The sequence below is a fragment of the Diabrotica undecimpunctata genome, chromosome 10 (genome assembly GCF_040954645.1).
Source record: "Diabrotica undecimpunctata isolate CICGRU chromosome 10, icDiaUnde3, whole genome shotgun sequence".
NCBI lineage: Eukaryota > Metazoa > Arthropoda > Insecta > Coleoptera > Chrysomelidae > Diabrotica > Diabrotica undecimpunctata.
Window position 1 is genome coordinate 69195963 of NC_092812.1, and position 12580 is coordinate 69208542.

Here is a 12580-nt window from a genome sequence, read left to right on the forward strand (position 1 = left end):
TACATATTCATCAATACATGACTTTATTTATTATTATTGTAGTACTCTATTTTATATTTATTGAAAGTAAATGTTTTTTCTTAAATAGAATCTATATTTAAGAAAGGGGATAGAAAACGATGCGAAAACTACAGAGGAATAAGCGTAATATCATCAATAGGAAGATTATATGGGAAGATACTGCGAGAAAAGATAGAGCAAGCGATAAAAGGCAAAATTGGGGAGGATCAGGCAGGCTTCACGGCAGGAAGATCATGCATAGACCACATATACACAATGAAACAACTGTTGGAACAGACAAAAGCAAAAAATAAAGATATACATTTGGTATTTGTGGACCTGAGAAAGGCGTATGACTCTGTACAAAGGTCAGAACTATGGGAGGTAATGTACAAATTAGAAATACAAACAGAACTCATAGAAGCTACAAAAGCTCTGTATAAAGAAAATAAAGTGTCCATTAAAATGGGAACAAGAATCATAGGAGACTTCACCACAACAAAAGGGCTCCTGCAGGGATGTTGCACATCTTCAGCCCTATTCAAAATATACTTAGAGAAAGCCTTGACTACATGGAAAAGAAAATGCGAAGGCATGGGAGTACCGGTACGGAACGAATACCTATATACGTTAAGCTTTGCAGACAATCAAGTAGTGGTTGCACAAGACCAAGACGACCTCAGCTACAAGATGAAGAAACTACAAGAAGAATATACCAAGGGGCTGGCCTAGATATTAACCTCGCGAAAACAGAATACCTATCTACAAGTGAAGAAGACATAGAAGATCTACAGATCGATGACAACATAACAATCAAAGGAAAGGATAAATTCAAATACTTGGGGTTTATAATCACGAAAAAGGCAACAACAGAGGAAGAAATTACACAAAGATTAGGACAAACAAGAACAGTAATCCGACAACTTAACTCAGTATGGTGGGATAGACATCTAAATATGAAGACAAAAACACAGATTTATAAAACATTAGTGCGAAGTATTATGACACATGGGGCTGAAAATTGGATCATAAACAAGAAAAACAGCAGTAAGAAAGTAGCAACAGAGATGGAATGCCTGCGAATATGCTGCAGAGTAACAAGAATAGATAGGAGAAGTAATGGCGAAATAAAACAAAGAACATCAATAGAAACAGACATACTAACACATATAGAACAAAAATGACTGAAGTGGTATGGACATGTAAGAAGAACTAGTGACAGCAGATGGATAAACAGAATAACCGAATGGAGGACAACCCCGAAAATTCTGGAGGAACGAAGTAGACGACGCCATGAGTAAGAGAGGCATAAACGATGGAGAATGGGACAACAGAGAGAGATGGAAACGGTTGAGCGAGGGAAGGCAGTGAATACTGTAGAATCCCTGATATATATATATATATATATATATATATATATATATATATATATATATATATATATATATAATAAATGTTTATTCTAAAGCGAACCATACATGCTTAATTTTATTTAAGAGTTTATATTTTGTGATATGCCCACAAACTATTAGTGCGTTGTCTCGTAGTGTAGATATTTTAGTTTACTGTTTTCTCAGTTCTCCTGGTTGTTATAATGTCATTCACAGCTGGGCCACAAAATTTCAAAGGATTGTCGACTGAAAAATGCAAAGCAAATGATGTCTCTGAGTGAAAACTTCTTTAGCGACGTTTTGCACTTTTTGGATTGGGAAAAAATATTGAATACGCGACAGATATTTGCGACCGTTACCGCTATGTAAATTGATCGCAAATTCGCACAGCTCGAGAACGATTCGACGGATCGTGGCGTACGAGGCCTCCTTGGAAAGGGAAATAGTGCAAGGAAGGAAAAAATAAACATGGCGACATTGTCAAAAAGATACATCTTATCTTCGTTGTTATTGGTCTGACTTTAAATTGTGATGCGTTAAATGTAAGGAGAGGGGATAACGATTATATTAAGATAAAAAACAAAGAAGACACTACACAGCATGTTCGTTAATAATGAACGTATAGTTAGTTACATTCGAGATATCAGATGTCACTATAAATGAAAATTGATTTAGCGTGAGACAAATTTTGATTGATTGACTTCAAGAAGGCCTCTGGCTAAGTACAAAATAAACAATTGATCGAATCCTAACAAGCGACACCGCAAATGAAAGGGAGGATATATCGAGTATATTAAAATAGAAAAAACTATCAAGGCTACTACCTGTATTGATTATTAATGAACGTCAGTTACATACGAGATATAGGGCACTATGGATGAAAATAGCAAGGCTCTTCACATATCCTCATAAAAAGAAATCTAATAATGTAAGATCAGGTGATCGCGCTAGCCATTCAATCGATCCTCGCCTCCCTATACACCGATTGGGAAATATTGTATCGAGGTACTGCCGGACATTAAGTTGGTAATGTTGTGGTGCTCCATTCTGCTGAAACCATATCGTATTCCCTGGTACTTGAGGGTTTCCTGGATCAGGATATAAATTTGCCAACGTTGGAATGACATCATTTTGAAGTAGTGCCAAATAATTGTTGCCATTCAAGTTGTCCTCAATGAAAAATTTTACCAATGATATTGTTTCCTACAATCCCTGCCCAAACATGAACCCTTTGAGGGTATTGAGTCTATTCTTCTCTCATCCAGTGAGGATTTTCTGTGGCCCAGTAGCGGCAATTTTGCCGATTAGCATGACCGTTAAGTGAAAAAGTACACTCATCAGAAAACATAACGTCTTCTAATTGGATAATATTGTTATCCAACATGTCCATCATTTGCTCACAAAAAAAAGTTCTCCTATCAAAATCGTCTTCCATGAGCTCCTGAGTAGGTATCATCTTATAGGGATGCAATTTATTTTCTTTTAATATGTTTAAATTCTTTTTTAGTGGATGCCTGACTACTCGATGTATGTGGATTTTCCTGAACCTCAAGCAACACATCTAATTTGAGTTCATCACTCAGTGCATTGGCAGCTGCTTTTTTATCTGCCTTACATGACCAAACTCGCGAAACTGCTTCTCTATTTTACTTATTGTTCCTTGGGATATAGGCGGTAAATTAGGAAATTTCTCATGAAATAGGCGAGTTACTTCCTGTTGTGTTCGGGTGTTATCTCCGTAACCAATCATTTGTAAAACTGTTATTTTATGCACTTCCGTTAATCTAACAATTTTTCAGAATTGAATTGAACGAACTTTTTACTTAAATTAAAATACTGACAACTTAAATAAAACAATTTACTAATGCGTGTTAAAATAACGTTGCCACGGAAATTCTTTAAAGTTTTTTAATAGTTACCATCTAAAAACCACATTGCTATGGTTTTTGTTCACTTTCTCATTATCAAGACCTAAACAGGAAATAAGTTTTGAGTACATTTTAGCGAATTTCGGTAACCACATGATTTTAATTTATTTTATCTTAATTCTTATTAACCTTATTATTACTAACTTATTTAATCTTAATAAACTTGAAAGCGACAACATTTTTGAATGGAGAATGAAAAGACCTTTCAAACGATATATCACAAGCCTATACTTCCTATTTTAAAAATTGGGGGTTGTACCTGTCATTCTAAGGGGGTTGAAGGTAGGGGTTGCATTTTCACGTTAAAGAATATCAAGTTATAATTTAAATTTGAAGTGTTTCGGGATTTTTTATAAATATGTACAGTAACCCAAATAATGAATTTATTTCATTTGGCTTTTACACACTGTAGAATATGTTAACGATTATATTAAGATAGAAAAAAAAATGGTACAGTAGACTAGCGCGAAGCTTCACACTGTTTTCTGTATTTTTACAATTTAAATAATGTTTTTAAAATTGAAGAAAGTAATTTTAGTATTTTAAACAAATTATATATTAAAATAATTCAATAAATTATTATTATGTTTGTTCCTAACGCCACGTGCTAACGTATTAACAGTTGCTTACTGCTGGTAGACCTGTCAAATTCAAATGAAATATTAAATTAATAATAAAATATAATTTGATTGTAAATTTAATTATTATATAAACTAAATAAGATATTTAAAAATAATAATAGTATTTCTATGAAATTATTTTAAAACGAGTAGTGTCACAAAAATTTAAACAGATCATTCTTATTTATTATATATATTTTATAATATATATTATATATACTTCCAAAAAATCGAAGTATTAATGAAAGAAATTAAGAATGCAAATATTAGGGGGGCAGGTACCATAATTGATGCCAAAATGAGAGAGTATGCCAACTACTGAGTTGTAAGTATAGGATGACCAAAGGAGACGTGGTGGGAGACGCTTAAGCAGTATGTAAAGGAGATCGATATTTTACGACCCAGCAGAGAAACTGATGAAGAAATTTAATTAGTACAGCCGACTCCACTGAGTGATAAAGGTAAAGAGAATGATTAAATATGATGTTTATATATGTTCTGTGATGGAACTATTCGATTGGTTAAATAATATTAAACTTTTTTTCTTATTGTTTCTAAAAGAGAAGAATTATACGTGTATGGGAGACGGTGTGGTACACATTTTGAATATTTTTAAAAAATTATTTGCTCCTCGTGAAATAATAATCCTAGAATAGCATTAAGTTGTCCTACACAAATTTTGCAAAATGGCTGATATAAGTATTCTTTAAAATGAAATACAATGATGAGTATTAGGAGCTGCAAATGTCCCATATCATTGGGGGGAGTGGGAGACTACTAAGGAGGTCGGGGACAGGATGTAATAAATGTTAATTTTCAACATAATAGAAACTTTCCTTTATTTTACACTGTATTTTGATAAATTAACCGGCAATACAAACAATTATTTTCCTCTCTCTGTACCTCCAGAAGATATTGGTAATATAAGCAATATGTCGTTTTTCTCAATAATGCTATTGTTCCCCACATTCGGAAAATAAAATTTTCAAATTCCTCCTTTTTTACGCATAAGTAATTGAACTTCAACTTCATCAATTGCATCACACTTCAAACTGTCCCACCATAACAAACAAGAGACTTTTTAGTACAACATTTAACAAGAATAAAATCATCAGCCTTAAGATTCACATAACTATTATTCCAATATATTTCTTCCATTTCATCCTCCTCAGAACTTGAAGATATTTCTAGGTCATCATCTGTATCTTGATATGGAATTTGTACTTCGGACGGAAGACTCAGAATCTTGACAAAATTTCTTCTTAATAGATAGATTACGGATGGCTGCAGTTGATTTACCAGACTTCTTCCTTTTTCTCTCGAGAGCTAATCATTCTGCTTTCTCTGGTGTACTATTTAAAATACGAATTCTGCCTCTCTTCCTTCCTCTTTGAGCTTCTTTGCTTTGTGCAGCTTTAGGAAATGGTCGGATTTGTTCAGGTGTAATCAGGATTTTCATTGGCATTGTAGGTTCTTGAGTGACGTTAGATTCTTCAGAAGTTTTCAAAAGATGTAGGAGGAATGATGTGAAATGATTGTATGCTTAATTGCAGGATATTTTTGTTCTGTTGAGGAAGAAGTAGCAGTAGCTTGTGCAGATGGAGGAGGCCGATCAGTTGCTGAATATATTAGGAATTCTGCTTCGATTAAAGGCTCACTGTTGAAAGGGTAAATGCCAGTCTTTTAAAAACCAGAAATAATGTTCTGCGTTACAACCGAAGGGTAAGCTTGTCCCATAAGATCTTCTATGCAGCTGATTGATATGGTTTTGCCTGGGTGATTTATTATTCAATCATTACAAACTTTGTTATATTCACTTTTAAATGGGACAAAAACCGATACATCGAGGGGCTGAAGTTTGGAGCAAAATGTTAACATTATTCCTTTTTCTTTCCCTGTCATTATCACTTCTAATATTGGTTGATCCTTAGTATTCCTTAGTGCATTTTGTGTGAATAATTATGTGTTTAGCTTAGCTTAGCCACAACCCTGGGTAGAATATTGACTGTACTTATTCCTATTTCGTTACAATTAAATATACGATCTGGGTGAGATTATATTTCTCACAGATAGTTTTTAAGTTATTTATAAACATATCAACTTTTGTTTTGCTGAAACTTGTTGTCCTTTCAGGCTTGTAGTTTCTGGAGACCTTAGCGAAAGTTCTTTGCGATGTTCCATGAAGCCTTTGAACCAGTCATATCCTGCAATTTGATTAACTTTCCATGAATTGTCTAGTTTGCATTTAAGGGTACATGCATTCTTGCCACGCTAGAATTCTGACCTAAATTGGTCTTAAACCATGATGCATTCTACTTGCAGCAATGATATATTCTGCTATAGCCAATTCTTGCTTTTCAGAGAATATCATATTACATATCAAATTAGAACAAGAAGCATTGCATTCCTTGTTGGGAGCTTTATCAAATTTCTTAACATAGCGTTGAAGAGCAGATTTTAAGCGTAATACTATAAGTCTTTGTTAACTGTCTTAAGCTGTTCCCCGCTTTAATCTGTTGGATGGCGTCCACAATACGAGACTTTATTGGAGCAGTCGTCTCATGGTTTTTCTTTTTCCACTTATGAGGCATCTTACATATAAACAGAGCGAAAATATACTATTGAAATAAATAAAAGACTGAAAAAAGAAATTTGAAAGAAAAGCTATTAAAAATAAAAGTCAGTAACAGGTATATCCTGATAAGAGTATTAATGTTTTACCAAAAATTAATTTAAATATTAAATTTTTTTTATTGTACTTAAAAGAATTATAAAAATTTGCAAAAAGTTAACTGATATATTAAAATACAATAAGCCCATTGGCTGCAATACCACCGATTTATAACGGGCTGTTTCGGAAAAAAGGGATTTAATTATTACCTCATCATAAAGAATGGGTGTTTCAAATATTGTTTATTGACTGAGATATAAAAAATACACATTATAAAATAAATGCAATTTACAAATAAACGCCCACATTGAAACATTTTAAGTCATTTATATATTAAATACAATTCCTGGAGTTTTTATTGTAATCAAAGACGCCCCACTATTGTAATTTTATAAAAAATATGTCTTACTCTAATTTTTAAAACAAAATAATATAACCTGTCGCATTTATTCCTTTTATTTATTATTATTTATGTTTAAGAACAAATAGTAATAATATTCCGTATGATTAAAAAAAGTTAGGAATAATTCTATAGACATAAAAACAGAGAATGTAGGACACGTTTCACATCAGAAGAGTCGCACTTAATATACTTTAAAAATATTCGGTAGATGACGACTGTCCTGGACAAGTTTAAGAAGGTTGGATTCGGTTTTATTTCCTTTTACACAGAATGCTGGTGTCTTTTATTTCTTCTTTTTCGCGGCCCAGCACCACTACGCCTGTCATCCAACAAATTGTTCTATTTAAAGGCAATCTCTGACAGCAACCGTGTAAACTTTATTATATTATTTTTAGATTTCTACACATTTAAATTAAAAATTTGAATCACAATATGGACGTTTTTCACATTTGGTCTCAGTGAAGATAGCCTCAAATTAGCTGTCAATTAATTTTCACAGAACGAAAAATTGCGTGGGCAATGTTGCCAGGTCCGTATATGGTACATGTTATATGCTTCAAATACAAAGAGATAAAGCTTTTAAAATTTAAAATGTAGTTTTATTATATTATTATGTGGATTCTGCAATTTTATACCTTATAGAAAACATTAATGAATTAATATTTGTTTCTTTTGATATTAATTGAAATTAATTATTAGAAACATTTTTTGGGCAATTGTCCTTTGATAGGTTATTGGATATATTTGGCAACAGAGTCAGAACCCTCAACCACCAGTTGCCAGTTGACATTTTATTATTTATTTTTAAAAACTGTTGTAAAACTATTTATTTTTTCTTTTTTTTGATAATTGTTAAGTATTAGTATTTAAATATCTTATTGCTTTTGATTGCGTATGTTTCATTTGTAATGTAAATTTCAACACTGCCAAACACCAATATTTTATTTTGTCAAACACATTTGAGGCTATCTTCACTGGACCAAATGTGAAAAAGGTCCAAAAAATACGTTACATGACTAAGATTTGATCTCTAAAATGCAAAAATCTAAGGCTAAGCCACAATTTAATGTTTAAACGAATTCTTCAGCAATATACTATGGATAAGCATTGCCAGCCTCACTTTTTCATATTTCAGAATCAGTAGTAGGTTTTTTTGACGAGCGATGGTGCGGTGGTGAGGGGAATCACATGAGCGCTCCCTGGTGTTACGAGAACAAAAGCGTAAGTTCATATTAGTTGCCAGAGATGTCACTAATGTAAGCCATAAAAATCAAACTAATAGAACAGTCGAACTGTCGGTACGTACTGAGTAACATCTTAAGGAAGCATTGTGTACTGTAGTTATATAGTTAGTTCTTCTGTTTTTGATATATCGTTTACTTCTTTCTGGAGACTGGACAGAGAAGACAACAAGCGGCAATATTTTATAATAATAACGCTTTGTTTTTTAGTTTTAATGTGAAAATACTGTAGTGTTCAGTTTGGTACAGAATATAACAGTGCTTTTGGAAGTTATCTCTACAATTTGCTTGTTTTCAGAGATCACCAAAAGTAAGTATTGGCTAAATTTTACTGTCATGCAAGCAAATTTTTTAGATTAATTCTTATGGATGAAGAATACTGGAAATACGTTTTTACTTGGTAGCACATTAAGTGTAGTTCAGATTCAAGTGTAGCTCATAAAATTCATTATGTTCATGTAAAAATGACAATTTTTTGCTTTTTTGTACTTTCTTAAGAGGCTAACATTGTTGTTTATATTATTAATATATACTTAAGTGTAATTCAGATTCAAGTGTAGCTCATAAAATTCATTATGTTCATGTAAAAATGACAATTTTTTGCTTTATCGTACTTTCTTAAGAGGCTAACATTGTTGTTTATATTATTAATATATACTTAAGTGTAATTCAGATTCAAGTGTAGCTCATAAAATTCATTATGTTCATGTAAAAATGACAATTTTTTGCTTTATCGTACTTTCTTAAGAGGCTAACATTGTTGTTTATATTATTAATATATATATATTGTAAAAATTATTTGGTACTAAATTTATATATTTTCCATTTAAAAAAGAGATTATCAGATAACAATATATAGGCTATACGCCTTATAATGACTAATCCAACCAGTTGTCATACTTAGAAAATATAGGTTTTTTGAACAATAAAAATTTTTAAAGTAATGTTTTAAAAATATGTTTGGGCAATATTAAAAAAACTATTGCTTTTTTTATTCTTTTAATAGTATATATAATAGCTTTTCAATATTACTTTCTAATATTATAGTAAACGAAATATCACTGGGTGACAGGTATTTCATTTTTTTCATTCGCTGTTAAGAACCATTCATAAAAGACATACAAAAGTGGTGAATGACAACATATTTGCAGAAGCACTTTTTACAATTGAAATTAACTTGGTATATACAATACAAGAACATCATATCTTCTTATGATACATTCACAGAATATTTCCAAACTACTATGTAATGTCTACAATATATCTGTTCAGGTTAAGACATCGATATTGTTGAGGAACACCAAAAGAAATCTTGTGGATGGGCTAAAAGGGCATTCCAAGAATGATGATACAGGATATTTAATGATAAATAATAAGAAATTGCATCAGTCAATCTCCCAGAATCCAAAAGTTTTATCTGGATGTAATTTAACTGCACAATATGAACTTTTAGATTTGCCTGTAGTAGAGATTGAAATTAAAGTTAGTATCAAATGTTCTACAGTTAGTATCAAATATTGAGACCTTAGATAAAGGTTCTGAATAAAAAGTGTCTATTTTACACAAATTCTAAACAAGTTATTATCAAGTGCATGAAAAACAAACGACTAGTTTTGGTTCTAAAAAGTTTTCTTATTAAGAGCTTTATTTTTTTATGAAAATACAGTGGTTGTGATTGAAAAGTGTAATTAATACAAAAAGAATATGCAATAACACTAAAAACATAAATTAGTACACTACTTTTTCAATTGTTACTTTTTAAATGTTATCAAAACATTGAAGGCAGAAATACTGTATTTAAAAAACTCAATACAGAAAGTATTATTAGATCAATTAGCCTCATATGCCGTCTCCAAAAGTGGATCTATAGATCTTTTGAGTATACCCTTTATCTATGTTCGGTTCATAGCTGGATTGAGGTGTTTTCAGACCCCCTTGAGCATACAAATCAATTGCAAATCTGCTTGAAATATTGTTGGATAATTTCTGAGGGCTATTGATACTGTGGTGTTAGAACCAGTAACACCTATTCCTTTCTAGATATAGGACTATTTAGACTACAGTCCTATGAAAGTGTGGAAGTTCAAGACTATTAAATTATAACCTAGTTACCAACTTAACTGATTTGAAGGATTTACTATGTACATATTTGTCTGTGAAAGTTAAAACCTGAAAATAATTCAATATGCTTATAACATAGCCCAACGTTTAGATACTGGGCCTCCACTAACACCCTTTCACAGTATACTGTACTGAACACAAACTGGTGTATGATACCTAAACTGATGGTTTCCAGTGGAATGTCATTGTTGAGAGACATTATATTGTATCAAGAAATTATCCCTGCACTTTATTTGGAAATTATTAAAGAATTTTGATATTTTGTGATTGTACGTCATACATGTACTGGTTCCAGGAAGGCCTTTTTTCAATTTTGAATTTTAGCCTAGATTTACATTGCAAACACAAATATTCCCTGTTTTAGGAGATTTTTTAAACAAACCAAATGTTACTAGCTCCTACCTTCAAATGATTTAACAAAAGTTTAGTGTAATATTTTAAAAATATGAAATAATAATTAAACATTTAACATATTTTATTACATGTAACCAAAAATAACAATAAATTCCATAACCCTTGACATTTGACAATGACATGTACAACAAGATCAAGATCGCATCCAAAAAATAATAAAGGACACCTCTATGAGGATGTGCAGACCGTCATCGGTTTTAGACTAAATTACTGATGAAAGAAAATATATACGGTGAGGCTGGATAATTTTTTAAGTCCCGGTCTGATGAATACCACAGAAAAACTACCTCAAAAGTAGTTACTTTATGGATGAATACCAGTGAATATCTAAAAGTTTTTATAAAACGCTTAAACCTTGGGTAAATAAGAAACAATGTAAACGATTATAAAAGAAATTATTCTTAACTACCTTATAAAATATAATCTCCATAAAGTGTGTTTTTATAGAAAAAGAAGAATATATTGACATTATCCACAGATATATTTTTAAGTCCGTGGCACACGGTCAAAAGGGTCAAATAATTCAAATATTTGATCAAATTTGTTTGGCCAAACTGACGTAATGACGTCATAACTACATTTTGTTCAAATTTTAAAAATCTAGCTTTTACTTATCATTCAAATTTGACCAAATTTTTATGTCAATAAAATTAATTTCTGTCTTGCCTATATTTATCAGTTGTTTGTGCCTTATTGACGTTTCGAATTTTCCTCATACACAATGAAAAATACTGAACGGATTTTTATAATAATATGGCTTCACAATATATAAACAGCTTCTTTCTCGATATAAATCAATTAATGTAGAAACTTGTTTCTGGCTCCAAGATATTCTAAACTTTTATTTTATTTTAACAAAATAGGAAGACGAACACAAACCAAACAAACCATTGCACTGTCAACCAAAGAAAAAGGAAAAATGATTTTCATCACGTTGTGTCTAACTGCTGATTGTAATTTGTCTTTAAATATTTTTCAACCAATAAAAATTAATGTTTAATCAAATTAACATTGAAAAATAAATGCTCATCTATTTTTAGAAATTTGATCAAATTCAGATTATCACGTCATATGCTGTCAATTTTTTTGGTTTGCTCAAACTGATTTGATCAAATATTGAAAGGACACGCCCTAAAATGCCCAATTTTTAGTGGAAAAATTAGAAAAAAAAGCTATCTTTGGTGCAAGCTAGTAGTGTTAAAAATATTAATAAATGATGATAAATTTTAACTAAAAAGCCAACAAATATAAGTAATTGTCGTAATCAACAAAACAAATATTCGGAAGCAAAAAATAATAAATATCAATGATTTTTACCAATAAATTGTGTAAAAATTCAGAATGTTTTAAAATTAACAAAATGTATACATCTTTCAAAACGAATGACGTATAAAAAATAAATATATTATACGTCACTGTTCAAAACAATAGGCAGATAAGTGCAAAGTTTATGTATATACCACATTGTTACCACTTCAAAGAATTGAAAAACATACAAATGATTTAAATTAATAAACAGGTTAATAAAGATAATCGATGTTTTGTAACTAATCAAAACTCCGTATTATCTGACTTATCTTATAAACACTATTAATAAGTAGATTTAATAAAATAATATATTCTTATTTTCTATAAAATACTTAAAATATTAAGTTTTCTAGTAACAAAGCAGTAATTTGAAAGTAGCTAACAATGAAATGTTAAAATATGTCATTAAAAATCTGTTCATTTTTATATATTTCATAATACAATGTATTTGATACAACTATGGCAACGCTGCCGAAAATTATG

General features: G+C 30.9%; 1 protein-coding gene across 2 annotated transcripts in view; it reads left to right on the forward strand.

Moving 5' to 3' along the window:
* The first annotated feature begins 8138 nt into the window (after nucleotides 1–8138).
* The window catches only part of LOC140452345 (uncharacterized), a 68191-nt gene continuing 63749 nt past the window's right edge, over nucleotides 8139–12580 (forward strand). Inside the window, exons 1-2 of one of the 2 annotated variants that reach the window (XM_072546545.1) lie at nucleotides 8139–8311; nucleotides 8465–8564. The gene's annotated coding sequence lies outside the window, so the exon portion shown is untranslated. Of the gene's footprint in view, nucleotides 8565–12580 lie in introns of both variants that reach the window. The other variant, XM_072546544.1, reaches the window with a different exon arrangement.